Here is a 22,848-nt window from a genome sequence, read left to right as displayed (position 1 = left end):
TAATGGAATCACCCAGAATGTTCTAAAAGTACACACCTCAATTTGATACATTTTAGGGAAAACAATCTTGAAAAAAAGTCTCCAGGTAATTTTGATATGTACTCTTTTGGGTTATGAACCACTGTTCTAGGTGCCCTTAACTTCTTTTTAAATTGGATCAATTTGGAATTCTCAACTCCCTTGTGCTCTTGAGTCTACAGAAAAACACTGATGGGCTATTACAAATTATTCTCCGTATTTCTAACCCGTCTCTCATCACTGAGTGACAATTTTTTTTTTCTTATTGGTTCCCTTTCATACTTTCTTTAGGCCTCAATATCAATGGTGACCCCCAAACAGATGACCCTAACCACAACCATGCTAAAACAACAAATTGTTTTTGCCTCTCCTTCCTCTTATGCAAAATACTGGCTTTGGATACATACTCTCTCTTCCTTTGCTACAAACCTCAAAACAAAATTTATCCTTCCTCATTTCAGAGACTAATTTTACCCACTCCTTAAATATATGTCCTCCAGACCCCCTAGCCCTGCTCCCTCATTTACCCCTTTTGTCTCTAGTACCTTCTACTTTCCCCTCCTTCACTGGTTCCCTAATCTCTGTCTTAATAAGGACAAAACCATCCTATTTTAAAAAACCAATATATAACCCTATTGTTAACAATATATACTACCCATTGTCAGTGCATATCTTCTGAAAGTAATTTACATTTTTAATTTCCTGCAAATTACCTTCACACCCATTGTTATCTCTCATAGTACTCTCAAAAGCTCCAGCAACCTTCCTAAGCCCTGATCCTTTCTGACCTCTCCACTCCAAATGCCCCATAATGCTCATCTTCCACAATGCTAATTACCAGGATCTTCCTCCTGTTGGCTGCTTTGCAGAATCACTTGCCACTTTCCACTGCCTGACAGTATTCCAAAGGCAGTCTCCATCCTTCTTGTTTTTCAACATAATTTCCCTCAAAGGTTTCATACATCTCTTTGGGCAGAAGGACTTCTCAATCTACGTCTTTAAATCTTTGTTCCTAAACCTAAATTCTACAGCTCCACTTGCTTGTCATGTCATTTCAAACTCAAAAATAGCAAACCTCTCTGCAGTCCTATGGCTCCCCACCTGGCCTCCAGAAGTCCATATCCATCTGCCTATTTGACATTGCCTCTAGGATGTTTAATAGCTATCTCAAACTTATGCTCAAAATAGAATTTGATTTCTACCACCTTTCCTCATCCCAAGTAAGCTCCTCCCCTTCTAGTCTCTCATTTTGGAATTAACACTGCAATTTACCCAGTTGCTCAAGCCACAAAGCTGACTTATGACACAGGGCTGCTGCGTGTCATTGTGCAGCCTGCGACCCCAAAAGGATGCGTGGCCAAGTAGGAGTATTCAGACTGTGCTCCACTCACCCAGCTGTCAGACCCAGCACCCAAGTAACCTGTGGGAGGAAGGGAGCCTTTTTCACACAAATGGGCTGAGAGGGTCTGGCTGACACCAGGAGGCAGAACTAGCTTTTTCTAATTCACACAAACCCACCCCAAAGACCCTGGGGGTATTCCTGGGTTCTATTTCACACAATGCACATCTAGCTGTAATAAATTTGTTCCATCTCCATTATATAGTTGGAATCTCACCACTTACCACCTTTGACACTATCGCCATAGGCTCTGAGTCACCACCTTATCTCACCTGGAGGACTGCAATAACCTCCTAACTGTTCCACTTGTTCAACTCTGCTGCCACAGGAATCTTGTGAAAACAAAGACTGTGGCATTTGCAGGGTCTTTCTGTCAAACCTAGAATGAAATCCAAACTCTTTACCATAGCCTTCAGGACACTAGGTGCTCTACTCCCTGGTTACATTGTGTGTCTCATTCCCTATCACTCTGCCCCTTGCAGCTCTCTCCAGCCAGCCTGTCTTCTTGCTGGTCCAGAGGCACTCAGGGCCTACCCTTGCTGTGCTGCTGCTGGGGATGCTCTTTCCCCAGGTAGTGAGGGGGCTCCCTCCCTCACTTCATTCAGGGAGGGAGTTACTCTACTCAAATGTTATCTCAAGAAGTCTAAAACATTGCCTTCTTTTTTCTCTCTCCTTATGCCAGACCTTGCTTTTCCTTTTCAGAAGACTATCTCATATACCCACACATGTTTCTTATCCCCCCACTAAGCATAAGGTCCATGTGGGCAGAGACCCCGTCTTTTCTCCTCCCTACTATAACCCCAGTGCCTACCACACATAATAGGTACTCATTAAATATGTGCTGATTCAAATCAACACACTGTACACCTAAAAGTTATACAATGTCATAGTCAATTATATTTCAGTTAACGTGTTGACGGACTCAATGAATATTCTCTCTCAAAGTATCAAATATTCAAATTGCTACCACCATTTGGGGATTATATCATTATTTAAGAATCGTAAATTCTTCTACCTCCCTTGATTTTCAGTTCTTCAAAGATCATCACATTTATTCATTCCTAACTTGATGCCTCTGCTGCTAGTGTTTCTTCCACCCTCAAAACTTTTCCCATATGTCTAATCATCGTCTCAAAACATCACTGTGACCACTAAAAGTCCCTCAGCAAAGGAGTATCCAAAAAAAGAATCCTCATGAGAGTTCCCTAGTGGTTTAGTGGTTAAGGACTTGGTCTTGTCACTGCTGTGGCTCAGGCCCAGGACTTCCGGTCACATGTGTGGCCTAACTATCTCCAAATTGCTTCTGACAAAACTTAGCCTGTTCAAGATTCTTCAGTGTGGCTAGCTTTCTCTCAACCTCAACAGAATAAAATTGGTCTTACTACCCTTGTTTTTCTCCTAGTGCCTATGCTGCTTTCTTTCCTGCTGGGAACACCTAGACTCCTAATCAAATCCTTCCCCATTCCCTCAAGGGCTGGCTTGAAAGCCCCTTCCCCAGGCATCCCATGCTGCATTCACTATCCATGTAGCTTGCTGCCTGTTACCCACATAATGCTTTGTGACATAATGCTTCCCAAATCAGAAGTCATCTCTATTACATTTGTCACTATGGCACTACTACACATGTATCTTATCTCTCCCATTATGCAAGAGTCCTTGATATATCAACTATCCATAGTTCTTATTCTTTAAAGCATATTATCCTTCTAAGCAATAAATCCTTGACTTATTTTAGTGCCTGTATGCATGAACTACATCTTTTTAAAATTCTGAGTTTTAAACCAAGCCAACTGGAAGAGAATTTATTACATATAGTATGTATCACTTAGCCACTTATTTAACACTTCCAAAGCTCTATAAGAATATTCCTTATTAGTAATGCCAAATAAAGACTGATTGTAGAGTATAACCAGTTTCTTGAGGGTATACTACTAACACTTTATTCACAAGTATGTTTCAACTCGGAGAGAAATATAAAATAAGCATCATCCACTCCGAGACAGAAAAATACTAGGAGGCAGCACATACACAAGACACCATTTAAAATTAAAAACCAAGAGTTCCCCTCATGGCTCATTGGTTAACGAATCCGACTGGGAACATGAGGTGGCAGGTTCGATCCCTGTCCTTGCTCAGTGGGTTAAGGATCTGGTGTTGCCGTGAGCTGTGGTGAAGGTCCCAGATCCAGCTTGGATCCTGCGTTGCTGTGGCTGTGATGCAGGCCGGTGGCTACAGCTCTGATTAGACCCCTAGCCTGGGAACCTCCATATGCCACGGGAGTGGCCCTAGGAAAGGTAAAAAGACAAATAAATTAATTAAATTAAAACCACAAAAGCCTCTTCAGCAAATATCCACATATATTTTTAAAGTTTGCATAAACCAAGAAATGAGCTATGAGTAGAATGCCAAGAAAGAAAATAGAACAGTTTAGCAGTTTTCAGATAGCAGATGGATGGAGGGTTATTTCACTTAGTCCACTTCCTAGTCTGTTAAGAGTTCCATAAATTCTCCCTCAACTGACACACCCTCTGGAATGACTATTAAGACAAACCAAACTGATGGAGGAGGACAACCTTTAAGATGACTCATCGAGCTCCAAGCCAACTGCTGCAAAGGATGTAGGTGTGCTAACCACTGTTCAAGCCTCATTCTCCTAACTTCCCAATGGATACTTGAGTTACGTTAATTTTAAAATACTTGTCAAGAAAGCCCAGCTCCAGAAGCAGTGAGTTAATTAACAGTAACGGCCAGAGGCACAGATCCTGTGTTTTGATGAATCATTCCTCAGTACAAAGAAACAGAGCTTGTAAAACAGAAAAGTAGCCCATATAAATCAAGGACTCTAATCTTTAATGTATGCCTCCTCTTAGATAAACTTCACTTGGGTAGGTAGCTACTAAAAATTTATAAATTAAATGTTACAGTCTCCTTTCATACTGCAGATTTTCCAGTACTACTGCATTTTCCTTATCAAATCTCTTTATCAGAATCTGCCAGAACTAGACAATCTTACCTTAGGTTACTTGTATAAAGTCAGGATGACAATGGAACAAAAATGTTAACAGTTCACATGCATTCATTTTAACTCTGGCACACTTGGCATATCAAAATTATACTTTTTTCCCCTAAAAAAGCTAGAAGCATTTACAGATCAATTTTACAAGTCTAAAACATGATATTTCTAATTCTCCAATCCTGTCATTCTCCTATTCATTTTAAGCCAGTTTAAAAGTTAAATTTGCCGTGAGCTGTGGTGTAGGTGGCAGACATGGCTCAGATCCCACGTTGCTCTGGTGTAGGCTGGTGGCTACGGCTCCGATTCGACCCCTAGCCTGGGAACCTCCATATGCTGCAGGAACGGCCCAAGAAATGGCAGAAAGACAGAAAAAATAAAAATAAAAGTTAAATTGTGTGGCTTTTGTGTCTTCCTAATACCCTAATTCTGTATAAGTAGCAATTACCAGAATTACATAATCATATTATGTTGTATTTATACAGTGAATGACCTTGAAAACTTCAACATTCAAAAAGTTGTAATTGTTTTTAAATGTCTCTGACAGAATGGTTGTAAACTATAATTATAGATATATTTAATTTATTACTATGACTAAGGTTAAGGGCCTTGGCTCAAGGTCATATAGCATATGAATTAATAATGTAGCTTGGATACATTCCCAAGTCTGTACTAGACCACGATGATATGAGTGCTCAACAGATCTCAGAGTGTTAGCCAAAGGAAAGAAATAAACTAGAGGACAAAACAGCTATTTAGCTCCATTCCATAAAGATCCTTTGCTAAATATTGGACACAAGGAAGGAAATACGGGAGGGAAGGAGCAGAGAAGGAGGAGGTGGAAAGAGATGAAGAGGGAGGGAGGGAGGGAGAGAAGACTGATACCCTGCTTGACACCTTACTCCAAGTATTTTATTTCCAACTCTAGTGCCAACTGCAAAACTATGGTTTCCCTTGTTTTTCATCATTAGTTTCTTCATGCAAAGACTAATTCGCCCTTTTGGAAAGGCTTTAATGAAAAAAAAGCAGGTAACTGAAAAACATCCTTCTGTTTCTGCCACATCCAGTTGGACATAACCACTCTCTTATTTCTAGCTCACTAGGGTATCTGTTGTTGTGGAACGGATACTCTTCTTCATCTGCTAAATAAACCATTATCACTCCAGATCCTATTTTGGTTTAAAAGCTTCCCTCCAACTTGGCCTTTTAAAAGCCTTTAAATGAAAATTTTCAGCCTTCTTTCATAAACATTTTTCTTAAGGCGAGGTTAAAAAAACCACAGGCCTGCTGTAATGTAGCTGAAGAAAAGCTTTAAGTTTCCAGCAAATGTAAATTAAGGTCAGAAATATAACCCTGTGCAATGTGTGTGTAATCAAAGACATTCCCTCTTTCCCTGACTACGGAGTTTATTTAACATTCATATGGATGTGTACAACAAAATTGTAGTACTTTTATGAGTAGATAGTCTGAGTCTGATATCTTATTTTCCTAAGCTTCCCAATGACTTATTCAGACACGATTATTAGTATATAGTCGGCCTTCCATATCCACGGGTTGTGCATATGTGGATACAGAGGGCTGACTGTAAGGGTATTGAGCATCCTTGGATTTTAATATCTGAGGTGAGGCGGAGAGGGATCCTGGAACCAGTCTCTGAGGAGGGACACTGTTACTATACATAGACAAAACTAATCCAACTGACATGATCAGAGGATTAGAGAAAATCCTTTATGAGAACAATTCAGCAATTTCACGACCATATTCCCAAATTTTTACACAAATGCAGGAGGTTCTCATACTATAATTTTAGCAGAGATGAATAAATCAAATGGTAAATTTTAGTCTAAAAAAAAAAAAGAGTATAGAAATTGCACTTACAAAATACTGCCTCAAATACAATAGCTACAATATAGTACCTACTCTCCCTCCACTAAATAAGTGCTTTAAGTACGGTTATCCCTGTTTTTATTCAAAGGATAGGAAACTGAAGGGTAGCACATTTTAATTAACTTGAGCAAGGTAATAGTGCTGGAAAGTGGCAGAATGAGGGCTCAGGCCCAGTCTGCCTGACGCCAGGATCTGTGTTCTCAACCACTACTCAGTATCTACTGGGCGAAGAGATTTCCTAACAAAACCTGAGATCAGATTTCCTCACCAATAGAGTACCAAGACTAAAATATGTCATGGTAGGAAATCAGAAAATAGCAACTAAAAAACAATTTATAGGGAAATCAGAGATATTAATTTTCTACTGAGGTGCTAACCAAAGGATTCTTCTTTAAGAGAAAATAAGGAGACAAAAGAAATCATTCAATTCAGCATATCAATGCCAAAAAGGAAAAAAAAAAAAAGAGGTTATCTTCATTCTTTACTTTTAAGTCTCTAAAAATGAAATGTGAGTTTTGGTTAAGTGAATAGAGCCAGTATGACTGCCACAGCACTGGCAGCAAATAAACAACTTCTTATCTCAGTGGCTCATATTATTCTGGTAAATGCCAATGAATGGTCTAAAAAGATACCACTGGGCTCATAAGCAACCCTCCTTTTATATCCAAGTATAAAAGTAGCTAACAACCTATCTTTGTGTGGGCTGACAAAGAGTACTCTAATTAAGAAGCAAGTAGCAAATAGGAGAGAAACAGAAATGAGCAAGGGTAAAAGCAGCAATTCCTCTGAAGAACAAAAAGTGCATTTTCTATGAGGCTGACCTAAGAGTATCTGCCCTGCACTGACAACTACCAAAGTTTTGTATTCACTGTCTTCCTGGTTCTCTTCCTCTCTTATACAAACAAATATTCATAAAATCCCATGAAGATTAGTTAACAGTCACTAGTGTTCTGTTAGAAAACAAGGTGGCACACTTCTGGCATGATAAAGAGTCATGCTTATTTATAATGATTATTAATTTAAAAAAAACACAAAGACACTAAAAATAAAAGCAAAGAATAAGAAAACAGGAAAAGAAATTGGTCACCAAATTCTTATACATATTACTAAAAAAAAATCAGGATCAGGGCCACTGGAATTAAAAGTTGCTACACTCTCTGGTATAAATTAAAGATAAGGAAATATAAATAAGTTCCCTGAAAGATATGGGGTTCTTATTCTGATGAGAAACAAGCTTTTGGCAGCAATAGGGACAGAATCATTTCCGTTTAAAGGACATGTCTCTCCTTTGCATGCCCTGAATACTGCTACTACAACTAAGCAAGGCATGTGTATATGAGTAATCTACAGGTATTCCAACCACAATACATCCTTAGTGATTGCTTTGATTTTAGGGGGGAAAAAAATCATTTTCACTTGTCTCTAGAGAGCCATACTTAATTCTCTACATTCTCATATGTTCATTTCACAGTTCTACTGTGAAAAATCCAGTGTGTGCTTTATGGACAACACGCAGAGAATAGGTACATGAACAGAATCTCTCTCTCTAGTTCTATGTACTTTTCAAAATGCTTTCCTAATTTGATTCCTATCCAAGTTATGAGAACATATTCCTCCAATATATAAGAAGCTGCTGGAGAACAGGGTATTTTTAGGACCCTCAAAAATAAAGCAATGTAATATTTGAAGGAAAAAAAACATATAAATAAACCTTATCATGAGACTGCTTATACCTATTTATATTTAAACATTTATAATTCTTATCAGTAATATTTTATTCTGTGAAGCAAGGAGGATGGACATAGCATAATTACACCCAGAATTCACTTGCTAGTGTAATCTACATTAGTTGAAAATTCTTTAAGTAGAATGAAATTCTAAAAGGAAAGATGATTTTGGTCTAAAAGACCCTAAAAGCATACTTTCTATGTAGCAAGTGTCTAAAGTAGATTTCAAAGCCTCCTGTTAAAATCACTTTATGGTAAATGCTCTAAAAATCCCCTGCCTGAGCTTCTGCAGTTCTGAAACCCAAATTCAGCATGCAGCCATAGGATACCGCATGGAGTGGGCATGGGGTACAAGAGAACAGACTGTCATCACTATAAATCCACATTACCAACCTCAATGTTATTCTAACAGTATCACCATGTTTCCCTTGCTCTCTCCAGTCCTCCAAGAACAAAGCTCTCTATGCTCCAAAACCTCACAGGCTCACTCTGAGGCCACAACTCATTCTTAGCAGTAAGTGTTCTTTCAGATTCTTCAGGAAAATGGAAACCAATGGACAGAAACCCTCTCACCTCCTCCTATCAGGTCTGCAAACCTACCTGCCTGCCGCTCTTTATCGGAGGAGATGCTCATCCTCCCACAAAACCTAATCTTCCACTTGTGCTGAGAGTTCCATCTGCTTCCAGGGAGCTCACTTTATTGACCTTTCCCTTTCTCTTCTAGCTACTTCAAGCTGTCCTTCTTTACTGGATCTTTTCTATCAGCAGCCAAACCTGCTCTACCATCAAACAGTTCTCTGATATTTAAATCTCAATGTCAATAAAATTTTCTTTAAAGGTTAGGAAGGAAGTTACCAATATGGACTACCAGCGTTTTATTTTTTGAGTACAAGCAATGAAAACAACTCTACCATCCATTATCATTTACTAAACAAAGAGACATTTTAACATCAAAACAAAGGAAATTAAGGACGCCTCTCGTCTTACTCAATGCTTATCTGCTTTGGTACACTTGACTGCTCAAAACTTCTTGAAATATTCTTTGACCTCTGATACTATACTATGTTGGATTTCTTCTTCTCTGGCCACTTTTCCCAAGTGGGAGCCCTAATACTCTATCCTACTTTTAAAATCGGAGTTCCTTAGGATTCCTTCTTACTCCACATGGTCTCCTGGTGCAGTATCACACACCTCCCCAGAGCCTTGAATATACTCTTTCTCTGTTAGGGTTAGAGTGAACCCAATTAAACAACATTCCCCTAGATTCCCTTACATCTAGTCTGGGCAGTGAGTGTCAGATGGGTTCTGGGAAACTTCTTTTACCTGACTTAGGTATCACACTTTCTTCTTCCCCCTTGACTATATAATCAAGGACAAAAGTGGAACAGCTATCTTGCAACTATAAAGTGGCAGGCATGAGGTCTAACACCCACACACACTAAGGATGGTCAGAGTAGGATACCTTACTGATGGCATTAGTCCTAGAATGTCTACCCCTAGATTTGTTATATAGAAAAATAACCCCATTTGTCTAAACCACCATTAACCAACCTACTGATATCTATAGTCAAAGAGACCCTTAATTGTTACAACCAAAATTAACTCCCAAGGTTTGCTTCTTCAGCATTTCCCATCACGGTAAGTGCAGGAGCACCTGCCCTATTACTCCTACTAAAAACTTGGTAGTCAATTTGATATCTTTCTTTTTCATCCACTGAATACTATTACCAAGTGCTACTAATTTCCTCTCATAAAAATCTATCTGCCATTTCCATCTCTAAAATCCTATTCTAAGTCATAACCACATCTCATTTCCAGCCCCAAATTTCAACTTTTGCTGCCCTCCAATCTGTTCTCTACAGAGCATTGTTTAAAAACCAAATCATTTCATTCCTCTTCTTAAAAGCCTTCAAGTTTCCAACTGTACTTAAAATAGGCCAAAACTCTAAACATGGTATATAAAACCCTACATAAATGTTTCCCCAAGTGTGTTCAGAGGACTACCTGCAGCAGAAACACTTGGTTATTTAAAATGCAAATTTAAAGTGCTTATTTAAAATGCAAATTTAAAAAGCAATCTTTAGGGTTGGGCTTTAAGTTAGAACACACTAACAATCCAGATGCCCATTAAGATTAGAAAGCCTACCTTAACACACAGTGATCTTATCTCTGAGACTCATCCAGGGCCAATCTCCATGCACCGTGCCTCACCCTGCTCTCATCATATTTGTTTTCTTTCACCTTTTCAAATGTACTAAACTCCTTCCATTCCTGGGCACTTTAAGCCAGACTAACCTTTTAATCCTACTCCACCCTTCCTCTAACTCATTCAAAATTTACAACTTTATAGCAATTAAAATGAACTAGATCTACATGTATCAGTATGGAAAAAAACCACATATAACCACTTAAATATTTTAGTAATCATTTATTCATTATCTTTATCCCCCTCTAGACTGTAAACACCAAGAGCTGGATCATATTTGTCTCCTTAACCACTGCATATCTTAAGCACTTTGCAGTTTCTCGCCCGTAATAAATAAATAGGCAATAAATAAATACTGGTTGAATGAAGAACTACTTCATAAATGAATAATGAATGAGATAATGCTATGGTTAATTTATACAAAATCTGAGCTAATCCATCAAATTAAATTGGCTAAATATCTTGAACAAATTCTGTTGCATGCTGTTTTAATTGGTTTTTAATGGAAAGAAAAAAAACTTTAAAGGTTATATATATTAATTTATATGAAAGGATCTAATATTGGACATTGGTGGAGGATCTATATAATAGCACTAGAAAAGAAGGGAAAACACGAGAGGAAAACAAAATTCTTGGTATACAGAGGAGATGAAAAATTGGTAACTAAGTAAAACAAGGACTAAAGATAATGAAGAGGAAACCTAGGGAACCAAAAGAGTCTTAGCCACTTTCTTATAGCTATATAAAGTGGGAAAGCAAATTTATAGAAAGAATGGACTATCTGACCACTCTTATACCGTACTACATTATTGTAAAAGTAATTTTGGAAGAACAAGTGAGAAATGCATACATTTACTGCCAATCTGGCAGAATAAAGGCATTGAGATAGGCAGAAGTTATTTTTAAATATGCTCTAATAGCAAAATTGTGTTTATTCATAGTCCAGTATAAATGGCATATTTTTGTGATTTTGCTTAAATTTAACACTGTAATCAAAAAATCAAGTGTATACAAGGACAAATATAAATGGCTTTAGATATGGATAGAATATTTCAGCTTTTCATCACTGACTTATTCAGTTTTTGGTAGTTTCCAAAAACATTTTTTTTTCTTTTTTACAGCTGCACCTGTGCCATATGGAAGTTTCTGAGCTAGGGGTTGAATTAGAGCTGCAGCTGCAGGCCTATGCTACAGCCATGACAACACTGGATCTGAGCCACATCTGCAACCTACATCACAGCTTGTGGCAATACCAGATCCTTAACCCCCTGAGCAAAGCCAGAAATAGAACCTACATCCTCATAGAAGAAACACTGGGTTCTCAACCCACTGAACCAAAAGGTGAACTCCAAAAATATTTTTTAATACTGAAGACAGTATTATTAAAAAACAAAAACAAAACTGTTAGAGGAGTTCTTGCTGTGACGCAGCAGGTTAAGCATCCAATGTTGTCTCTGCAGCAGCAAGGGTTCTATCCCTGGCCCAGCACAGTGGGTTAAGGATCTGGCATTGCCACAGCTATGGTATAGGGGTTACAGCTGAGGCTCATATTCAATTTCTGGCCTGGGAACTTCCATATGCCGCAGGTGTGGCCAAAAAAAAAAAAAAAAAAAAAAAAACCAAAACAAACAAAATAAATGAATTCAGTGAAGTTGTAGTATACAAAATCAATACGTAGAAGTCTGATACATTTCTACACACTAATAGCAAACTATCAAAAAAGAGAATTAAGGAAAAACCTCATTTGCAATTACATCAAAAAGAATAAAACACTTAGGAGTAAGTTTAACCAAGGCGATAAAAGACGTGTATACTGAAAACTGCAACATTAACGAAAGGAAATGAAGACACAAATAAAGAAAAATATTCTGTGTTCATGGATTAAAAGAATACTCTTAAATATCTATACTACAAAGTAATATTCAGATTTGATGTAATCCCTATAAATATGACAATGGTATGTTTCACAGAAATAGGAAAAAAAATTCTAAAATTAATATGGAACCACAAAAAAACCCCAAATAGCCAAAGCAATCTTAAGAAAAATAAAGCTGGAGGTATCACACTCCCTGGTGTCAAATCGTATTACAAAGCTATAGTAATTAAAACAGATAGTACTGGCATTACATAGATCAACAGATCAGAACAGAGCCCAGAAATAAGCCCATATATATGGTCAATTAATTTACAACAAATGAGCCAAAAATATACAACAGAAAAAGGACAGTCATTTCAATAAATGGTGTTGGGAAACTTGGACAGCCACATGCAAAAGAATGAAACTGGACCACTATATACACCATACACAAAAATTAACTCAAAATGGAGTAAGAGCTTAAAGATAAGACCTAAAATCATAAAATGCCTAGGAAAAAACTTAAGGAGTAATATCCTTGACATAGGTCTTGGGGAGGATTTGTTTGAATCTGACACCAAAATCAAAACCAAAGATAAACAAGGGATACCACATCAAACTAAAAAGCTTCTACACAGCAAAGGAAACCATCAACAAAATGAAAAGACAACCTACTGAGTGAGAGAAAGTATTTGCTTATCACAATAAGGGACTAATATCCAAAATTTGCAAGAATTCATGCAACTTCTTAGAAAAAAAAAGTCTGATTAAAAAAGGAGGAGATAGATATCTTTCCAAGGACATATAGATAGCCAACAGGTATATGAAAATATGCTCTATATCATCAATTACCAGGGAAATGCAAATCAAAACCACAATGAGATATCACATCTGTTAGAGTGGCTATTATCAAAAAGACTAGAAACGAATATGGGTGAAGATGCAGAGAAAAAGGAAACCTCGGGCACTGTTGGTGGTAATGTAAACTGGCACAGCCACTAGGAAAAACAGCATGGAGGTTACAAAAAAAGTAAAAATAGAATTACCATATAATCCAGATATCTCACTTCTGGGTGTTTATTGAAGAAAATTAAATCACTAAGTCAATAAGATATATGCACCCCCATGTTCACTGCAGCATTATTTACAATAGCCAAGACCCAGAAAAAAAGTGTCCATTAACAGATGAGTGGATAAGAAATTGTGACACACACACACACACACACACACACACACACACACACAGAGGAATATTATTCAGCCATAAAAAAGAATAAAATCAGCCTTCTCACTCAAATCTGGTAGAAGACAGGGATGCTCACTCTCACCATTGCTCTTCAACATAGTTTTGGAAGTCCTAGCCACAGCAATTAGACAAACAAAAGAAATAAAAGGCATCCATATAGGAAGAGAAGAGATAAAACTGTCACTGTATGCAGATGACATGATACTATACATAGAAAACCCTAAGGACTCAACCCCAAAACTACTTGAACTGATTAATAAATTCAGCAAAGTAGCAGGATATAAGATGAACATTCAGAAGTCAGTTGCATTTCTGTATACCAGCAATGAAATATTAGAAAAGGAATACAAAAATACAATACCTTTTAAAATTGCATCTCAAAAAATCAAATACCTCAGAATACACCTGACCAAGAAGGTAAAGGACCTATATGCCGAGAACCATAAAACTTTAATCAAAGAAATCAAAGAAGATGTAAAGAAATGGAAAGATATTCCATGTTCCTGGATTGGGAAAATCAATATTGGAAAAATGGCCATACTACCCAAAGCAATCTACAGATTCAATGCAATCCCTATCAAATTACCCATGACAATTTTCACAGAACTAGAACAAACAATCCAAACATTTATATGGAACAACAAAAGACCCAGAATCGCTAAAGCAATCCTGAGAAACAAAAACCAAGCAGGAGGCATAATTCTCCCAGACTTCAGGCAATATTACAAAGCTACAGTCATCAAGACAGTGTGGTACTGGTATCAAAACAGACAGACAGACCAATGGAACAGAATAGAGAACCCAGAATAAACCCAGAAACCTATGGTCAATTAATCTTTGACAAGGGAGGCAAGAACATCAAATGGGAAAAAGAAAGTCTATTCAGCAAGCATTGCTGGGAAACCTGGACAGCTGCATGCAAAGCAATGAAACCAGAACACACTCTCACACCATGCACAAAAATAAACTCCAAATGGCTGAAAGACTTAAATATACGACAGGACACCATCAAACTCCTAGAAGAAAACATAGGCAAAACACTCTCTGACATCAACATCATGAATATTTTCTCAGGTCAGTCTCCCAAAGCAATAGAAATTAGAGCAAAAATAAACCCATGGGACCTCATCAAACTGAAAAGCTTTTGCACAGCAAAGGAAACCAAAAAGAAAACAAAAAGACAACTTTCAGAATGGGAGAAAACAGTTTCAAATGATGCAACTGACAAGGGCTTAATCTCTAGAATATATAAACAACTTATACAACCCAACAGCAAAAAAGCCAATCAATCAATGGAAAAATGGGCAAAAGACCTGAATAGACATTTCTGCAAGGAAGATATACAGATGGCCAGCAAACACATGAAAAAATGCTCAACATCGCTGATTATAAGAGAAATGCAAATCAAAACTACCATGAGATACCACCTCACACCAGTCAGAATGGCCATCATTCATAAATCCACAAATAACAAGTGCTGGAGGGGCTGTGGAGAAAAGGGAACCCTCCTGCACTCTTGGTGGGAATGTAAACTGGTACAGCCACTATGGAGGACAGTTTGGAGATACCTTAGAAATCTATACATAGAACTTCCATATGACCCCGCAATCCCACTTTTGGGCATCTATCCGGACAAAGCTCTACTTAAAAGAGACACATGCACCCGCATGTTCATTGCAGCACTATTCACAATAGCCAGGACACGGAAACAACCCAAATGTCCATCGACAGATGACTGGATTAGGAAGATGTGGTATATATACACGATGGAATACTACTCAGCCATAAAAAGGAATGACATAATGCCATTTGCAGCAACATGGATGGAACTAGAGAATCTCATCCTGAGTGAAATGAGCCAGAAAGACAAAGACAAATACTATATGATATCACTTATAACTGGAATCTAATATCCAGCACAAATGAACCTTTCCACAGAAAAGAAAATCATGGACTTGGAGAAGAGACTTGTGGCTGCCTGATGGGAGGGGGAGGGAGTGGGAGGGATCGGGAGCTTGGGCTTATCAGACACAACTTAGAATAGATTTACAAGATCCTGCTGAGTAGCATTGAGAACTATGTCTAGATACTCATATTGCAACAGAACAAAGGGTGGGAAAAAAATGTATACATGTAAGGATAACTTGATCCCCTTGCTCTACAGTGGGAAAAATAAAATAAATTTAAAAAAAAGAACAAAACCTTGCCATTATGACAGCATGAGTGAACTTCAAGGGCATTATACTATGTGATATAAGTCTGAGGAAGACAAATACTATATAGAGGAAGACAAATACTATATGATCTCTCTCAAATTTGGAATCTATTATTAAAAAAAACCAAGTACAGAGATACATAGGACAGATTGGTGGCTATAAGAGGCAAGGATGAAGGATGAGAAAAATATACAGTTGATCCTTGAACAACAGAGATTTTAATTGTGTGGGTAAACTTCTATATATATTTTTCAATAAATGTACCACAGCATTATAGGATCTGCCAATTGGTTGAATCTATAGATGTGGAACCAAGAATACAGAGAGCTTACCATAAAGTTACATGTGGATTTTTGACTGTATGGGATGTCAGGGCCCCAATCCTAATGTTATTCAAGTGTCAACTGTATACACATCTGGTTATGTTTTTGTGAATATATGACACTAAATTTCAAAAGATTCTGCTTGAGCCCCTAAACCAACTTCTAGAACATTAATGAACCTACGGCAGAATCAGAGAGGATCTTTGCAACTGGGCTGTTAATACCAGTATCATTTCTTAAAGTTTTTTTTGCTCCCTATCCTTCACAAAATTAACATTCCAAAAATTTACTTATCCAAGCTGTTATTTTCTGTGTTGACTACTGGGATATGCAGTGCATGAGACTGCATCTCACGTGACCTTGTCAGAACTTAGAATAGTTCCTGGCTTGTGACAGGTGCTCTGTAACTGCTGCATGAAGGCAGATGAACAAATGAACTTTTGCACCTACTTTCTGTTATTTGTAAAACATTTTAAACTTCTCTGGTAGTACCACCTTCCTCCTCCTTCTGTGCATCTCTGCAAAGGGAGCTGTCCAGGGCAAAATAAATTACAGTAATAATTGAATTTGGCACCAAGTGCTGTAAAACCTGTTTGCTTTTGTGTAGTTGGTCCAGCACCCAGCAAATACCTAACGAACACAAAAAATTGCAGTTTTATTTTTTTCCTTTTTCTTTTTTTCAATGGCTGCACTTGTGGTCAAGGGGTTAATCAGAGCTGCAGCTGCCAGCCTATGCCACAGCCACGCCAGATCTGAGCTGCATCTGTGACCTACGCCGCAGCTTGGGGGCAATGCTGGATCCTTAACCCACCAAGTGAGGTCAGGGATCAAACCCGTATCCTCATGGATACTAACTAGTCAGGTTCGTTACCAGTGAGCCAAAACAGGAATTCCTGCAGAGTTTTCTAATAAGGAGAGTGGCACATTGGTTATTATTTCATAGTCTGACTTAGTCCTTTCTCCTAGTGGCATTTTCTGCTGAACATCTACACTGCTGCCATGAACAGTTAACAAGAAGCTTAATGAGATGGTTTGTTTTAAAGTGAACTTTTAAAAATTGATATTTGTTTAGATTCTTAGCCTTATTTAGCCATCTATTTGGTAGAACTGAGTGAAGAGATACTGTTAATTGTACTTTAAACAAATGTTAGGATTTGAAGAGTGAATTTCATTAATTGATCAAATTGGAAATATTTGAGATTTTAAGAATCGTTCTGAAAATCAGTGGTAGATTGAGTCAATATACAAAATTTCCTTTATTAGACTTGAGCCTTAAATTTATGTCAAACTCATTTGGCATTATGTACATTTATAGATAAGTCAATGTCTATTATTATTGCTTATTGAAGCAAAGCTGGCAGTGACATCAAAATACTGGCTATGGTTCCCTGCCCCCCTTGAAACATATTTAAAAGGCTTTTTGGTTGCTATCCTTCATTTTATCTATGCACTCTTCCCAGGGATTGCTTGGTCAGTTATCAAATACCTAGCATTTTTTTTTTCCAGCTTCATATTCTGAAGTTTTCTGGATAAGAAGTGGAATACAAAAACAAAAACAAAAAACCCTCACCAATTTACCATATTTAGTTGACAGAGTAACAAGTTTGTACTAATACTAAACAATGGCATATTTCTGAACCTCTAGCTGTATGGAATTAAGTGAGCCAAACATACAACTGATGAAATTGAAATTTTATCCAGGAGTCCCAAGGCTGTTTAGATGCCAGTGATATTTAATGTGCTTGCTAGTTTATGGCACAGAAAACTTGCCACTGCCAATCCTAAAGTTATAGAACTGAAGCAGCCTCTCTGTCTCTACAGATGATTGTAACCACCACAGGGGGAACGGCCTTGCCTCTTTTAGAGCAGCATCTCCAACACCTAACATACTGCCTGAACACTCTGCATGTGTGTGTTTGTCAACTGGGAAATGAAAAGCAAAGCAAAACTAAGTTCATCCCCAGAGTATATCCCATCAGGCCTCCCACCAGGATCCTATGCCCAATCACCCAGCACTCACTATCTGAGTCTGAAAAGCACTAGGTAGACCAAGAGTTTCAATCTATTAAGAACTTTTGCGGAAGATCCCAAATTCTTAACACAAGATTCACAATGGCACTGAGTAAGAATTTTTACAAAGCAAAAACTACAAATACACAACACACAAACAACAGCAGCTCTCTATCCAAAAGCTCCTACAATACAAAGTAAATGTACAAACACATGAGTAAGTAGATCATAACATGACAAAGCTGAACATGTAAGGGATACCAAATAAACAGTGATGATTCTGTGGCAGACATACATGGTGGATGTAAAATAAAATGGCACAAGAGACAAGATAAAAAATAATACTTCTCAAGTTTTTATTACTTGGCCAAAAACACAGCAATTAGTTTTTTCTCCTTTGTTTCTCCTTCAGGTGAGAAAGAAAAAAAATGTCACACGACTGTTGTAATAGAATGTTTTTTAAACACTTCACAAACAGGTAATAAAAAGTTAAGCTTCACTTTCCTCCTCCTAAAAGCCATTCTCTTTCAGGTAAAAAGAAGAGACATTAAGGCAGGAATATTTTATTGGTATGATTAAAGAGAGTTAGTAGTATTAGTCACCATAGAATTTTAACAAAATCACTTGTCCTGTAATTCCATCAAAGGATGTCAATGAAGTTCCATTTTGCAGAAAATATAGCATTTATTCATTTCAACTCAAAGTAGAAACAATATTATTTAGTTCATTTCTTTATTTAAATTATGAATCTTGTGCATAGACCTGGACCCACAGATATATGTATTTAAAGTTCACTGTAAAATAAATAAGCTATATTATATTGAAAAAAGGAAGTTTAGACTTTAACACTTAAGGATTTAAGAAAAAAACTTTTTAAAGAAAATAAAAGAGTGGCAAAGGTCAACAATATTAAAAGATATGGAAATGAACATATCAGCAATATGAAGATTTGAAAATGAAAACCCATTTTATGAACAACTTTGATATAATTTTTAAAGTTACCTCATTTCTAGCCAAAAATGGACTATGATAGGAAAGGATGAAAAAAAAAAAAAAGAATACTTGAAATTAATAGATTTAAAAGTTTTCAGTTATGACCTTTAATTTTGAGTGACTGTGAGAAAGAACAACACAATGGACCTTGGACGTAGTTCAATTAATAATTTACACCATGGTTTTATATAACATTATCAATCTCACTTAACGGAAAAAGACTCAAATTTTATGTTATCCTCACAAAGGACAAACTGTAATTGTCCTTAATGATGATTTGTGAAAGGCACATACAAAATAATGAGAACTAGTAATTCTAACCTAAGGAAAAGTTTAACAAGAGGCTGAAGATCATCATTTTAATTTGGATTTTATAATGGAATATTCCAAATACGAAGTTATATTTACATAACTGATGCTAACATTTCAGCACCATTCTAATTTTAATACATATAATGTGAAAGCAAGCAGAGTTTATACTGAATAACAGCCAGTCCCTTAAAAATTCAAGTTCTCACCTACACAAACTTGTGGGGAGAAGAGCTTCCTATGACATTTAGATTTTGAGATTTAAAAACAGTACTTTTTTTTGACTAATAATATTTGTTTTAACATTTAAGTCAACTAAGTATTTTAAAAATTAATGCAGTCAAAAACAGTATTATATATTTCCTTCATAAACAAAAAATAAAAATCCCAGAACTATGAAAAAGATTGGTACTGAGGACAATATACACAACAGAGTAACAGACAAATAAGGAACCTTTTCTAAAGCCATTCAAAGACCCAACTATCTAAAATAAAAACAATGGAAGCAGCTAGATATTTTGTATGCTATGTGCTGGAAAAAAGCTAAACTGAAAAGAAAAAAAAAATTTTCTCAGAAAACATCTTGTTTATAACTCCAATAACCTTTTGGTTATTTAAAATCTTTTTACTTATATATTTAGCCCAACTCCAAAAGAATTTATTTTAAAAAGCCAATGGCGCAACATTTATTTTTAGTCACATTTCCGCTACTCTTTACTTTCTTTCAAAGGTTCTGGAGTAATGTTTTATTTTTAGAACTACTGTATAATTGCACATTCACTTCTAACTCTACTAGTCTTTATAAACATGGCATATAACTATATACTAGAAAAATACAATTAAGTAGTTTTTTTTTTCTTATAGCCACACCTGTAGCATACAGAAATTCTCAGGCCATGGGTCTTGAATTTGGAGCCACAGCTGGGACCTACACCACAGCTTACAACACCACCAGATCCTTAGTAGCTTAAATAAAGGCTGATGGGGCAATTAGTTTTCCAAATAATTTACAGTCATATTAACTAGTACTGCCAATTATGTATCTCAATAAAAATAAACAACCATCAAATAAAAGACTGTCTCAACAAAACGTGAAATAAACCAACCCCATCAAAAAAGAGGAAAAACAAGCTAATTGAGAAAGCAAGGTATCAACTGGGAAAGAGTTAGGAGGAACATGAGCTTGCGCCAGATAACCTTTAAGATTACTTTCCAGCTCAATTGTATGATTCTAACAAATTACAAGATTATGGTATATGGAAGAACATCAAAGATCTAGAAAGGTTGAACTATGATTTAAAAATAAAAACTCTTCAGCTGTTTACAGGATATGAATTAAAATTATAACTAAGGGTTCCAAGAGGAATTGCTAGGCCAATGAGATTTTTCATTATATAAATAAAAAATCACCAAAAATATGGAAACAGAAATTTAAAACTGTTTCAGGTAAGAATTTTTCCTTTCAAAAGCTAATAAGGGCTCCAAATAGATTGAAAATATTTCAGCAAAGTAAAGACTTAAGGAAATAAAAATCATCACTTTTAATAATACTATGTCCAGAAAAATCACCAGGTCCTCAGATATTAGAATTTGGCTTTAAAGTAAGTATACCAAGTTGTTCTTTACTACTGAGATTTTAACTAAAATACTTCTGAATTAGTAAATGAGATTCAGAGTTACAAGTCTAATAACAGTGTTAAAAATTCAACTGCCAGAATTTGTCATTTCATTACTCATTCCTAAGAGCCTCCATACTGGACTGCTTACGAGTTCGTCAAAGCACTTGGCATCAAGGATTATTACCTGCTCATTTTTTAATTTAACAAAAACGTAACAGTTCTCAGTAAGAAGTGTCTTGTAATTTATGCCAAAAATACCATATATGCCACCAAAAAAGCAATGTGCCAAGTGCTAATTAGAAGCTGTTTTAATTAAAAAGTTAATGGATTAGGAAGCTGTTATAAAGTTTTGATTAACACTGGTTTTTACACATTTGCATATCTTAATAACATAGGAGTTCCCGTCGTGGCTCAGCAATAACAAACCCAGCTAGGATCCATGAGAACTCCGGTACAATCCCTGGCCTCGCTCAGTGAAGATTAAGGATCTGGTGTTGCATGAGCTGTGGTGTAGGTCACAGACGTAGCTTGGATCTCAAGTTGCTATGGCTGTGGCATAGGCCATTATCTGAAGCTTCAATTCAGCCCCTAGTCTGGGAACTTAACAGATGCCGCAGGAGCAGCCCTAAAAAGCAAAAAAACCCCAAAGAAACCAAAAAATTAATATCATAGATCTACAACCTATGAGACAGAAATAGTAAAGTCAACTTTAAAATAAATTTCCTTTCATATGCTCATAAAATATAAGTAGAAAGGAACATTTTAAACCTACAGTGACAGAAATCAGTTCATTCAATAAAGATTTATGATCAGGCTACTTAACACCTTCTGTTTAAAAAAAAGGTCCCCTATTACTATTTAAGGACTCTAAAAAACATTGAATTTTAATTTTATTATTCACATTAATAAACTATGACTTGGGCAGAGGGAGGAGGAAGAAGAATAAAAGAATCCCTAATTCAATTTAATTCCTTCCATTTCTAAACAGTATAGGAAACAAATACGTGTTACTACCTGAAATAAAAGTGATTGAACTTGATATACTTGAATGTATATGTTCATATGTAATTTTGGTCTTGAACTACATGACAGTGAAAGGACTAAAAGTAAATTCTACTCTGAATAAGTTTAAATAAAAATCTGAGGGATGGCCCATGATGCATTGCGACAAGCCCCATCTCCAACATCTGATCTTAATCAAAAATTATAATATAAAAAAATGCATTCTAGCATTTTCAAGACCATCAAGGAGAAAAAACTAAATTTCTACAAACGAATAGCAAAGCATTCTCTCTCTCTTTTTTTTTTTCTTCCCCCTTTTCAGGGCTGCACCCTCAGCATATGGAAGTTCCCAGGCCAGGGGATGAATCGGAGCTGTGGCTGCTGGCCTACACCACAGCTCATGGCAATGCCTGATCCTGACCCACTGGGCGAGGCCAGTGATTGAACCCATGTCCTTATGGATGCTAGTCAGGTTCATTATTGCTGAGCCACAACAGGAATTCTGCAAAGCAGATTCTTAAAAAATTGCACACAATTTTTGGAATAAAACTATTTTATAAACTGTTCAAACTAAGTATATTAAGTTGAATATAATCCTTCTAGGTAATAATTTTGGAAACAATAAAGACAGCTTCCACATGAAATCTAATGTTCTTGCTCTCCCTTTTGTGCAGTTCTCCAATATCATTATCCTCCTACTCTGACAGTGCTGATAGTGAATGGGAGCAAAACAAAAACCACAAACATTTAAAGATAAACTGAACAAGTACAATATATTATATTTTACAAATTCTAGGGCAACATAAATGTTCAAAGTTCTCCTACAACAAAACTTAAACTAGATCAATGAACCAATTATACATGACATACTATGTAGCAAACACTGCTACTGATTTTTAGGATATAGATGGATAGAGAGGGATTAAAATATAAATACAGAGAGACATATTAGATATACACACAAACACATACATGAGATATAAATTATCAGTATATATATCAGTGGTTCTTTCTATATACATGCC

General features: G+C 36.5%; 1 protein-coding gene across 4 annotated transcripts in view; it reads right to left on the bottom strand.

Moving 5' to 3' along the window:
- Positions 1–22,848, bottom strand: part of GLS (glutaminase) — an 84,870-nt gene that overhangs the window by 8,894 nt on the left and 53,128 nt on the right. The gene's annotated exons all lie outside the window — the stretch shown is intronic.

The sequence above is a fragment of the Sus scrofa genome, chromosome 15, assembly GCF_054392235.1.
Source record: "Sus scrofa isolate SSC_HxYL_T2T_F1_AM1 chromosome 15, Sscrofa_HxYL_maternal_Yorkshire_Landrace_v2.0, whole genome shotgun sequence".
NCBI classification, from domain to species: Eukaryota; Metazoa; Chordata; class Mammalia; order Artiodactyla; family Suidae; genus Sus; species Sus scrofa.
This window is presented reverse-complemented; position numbering and strand designations above follow the sequence as displayed.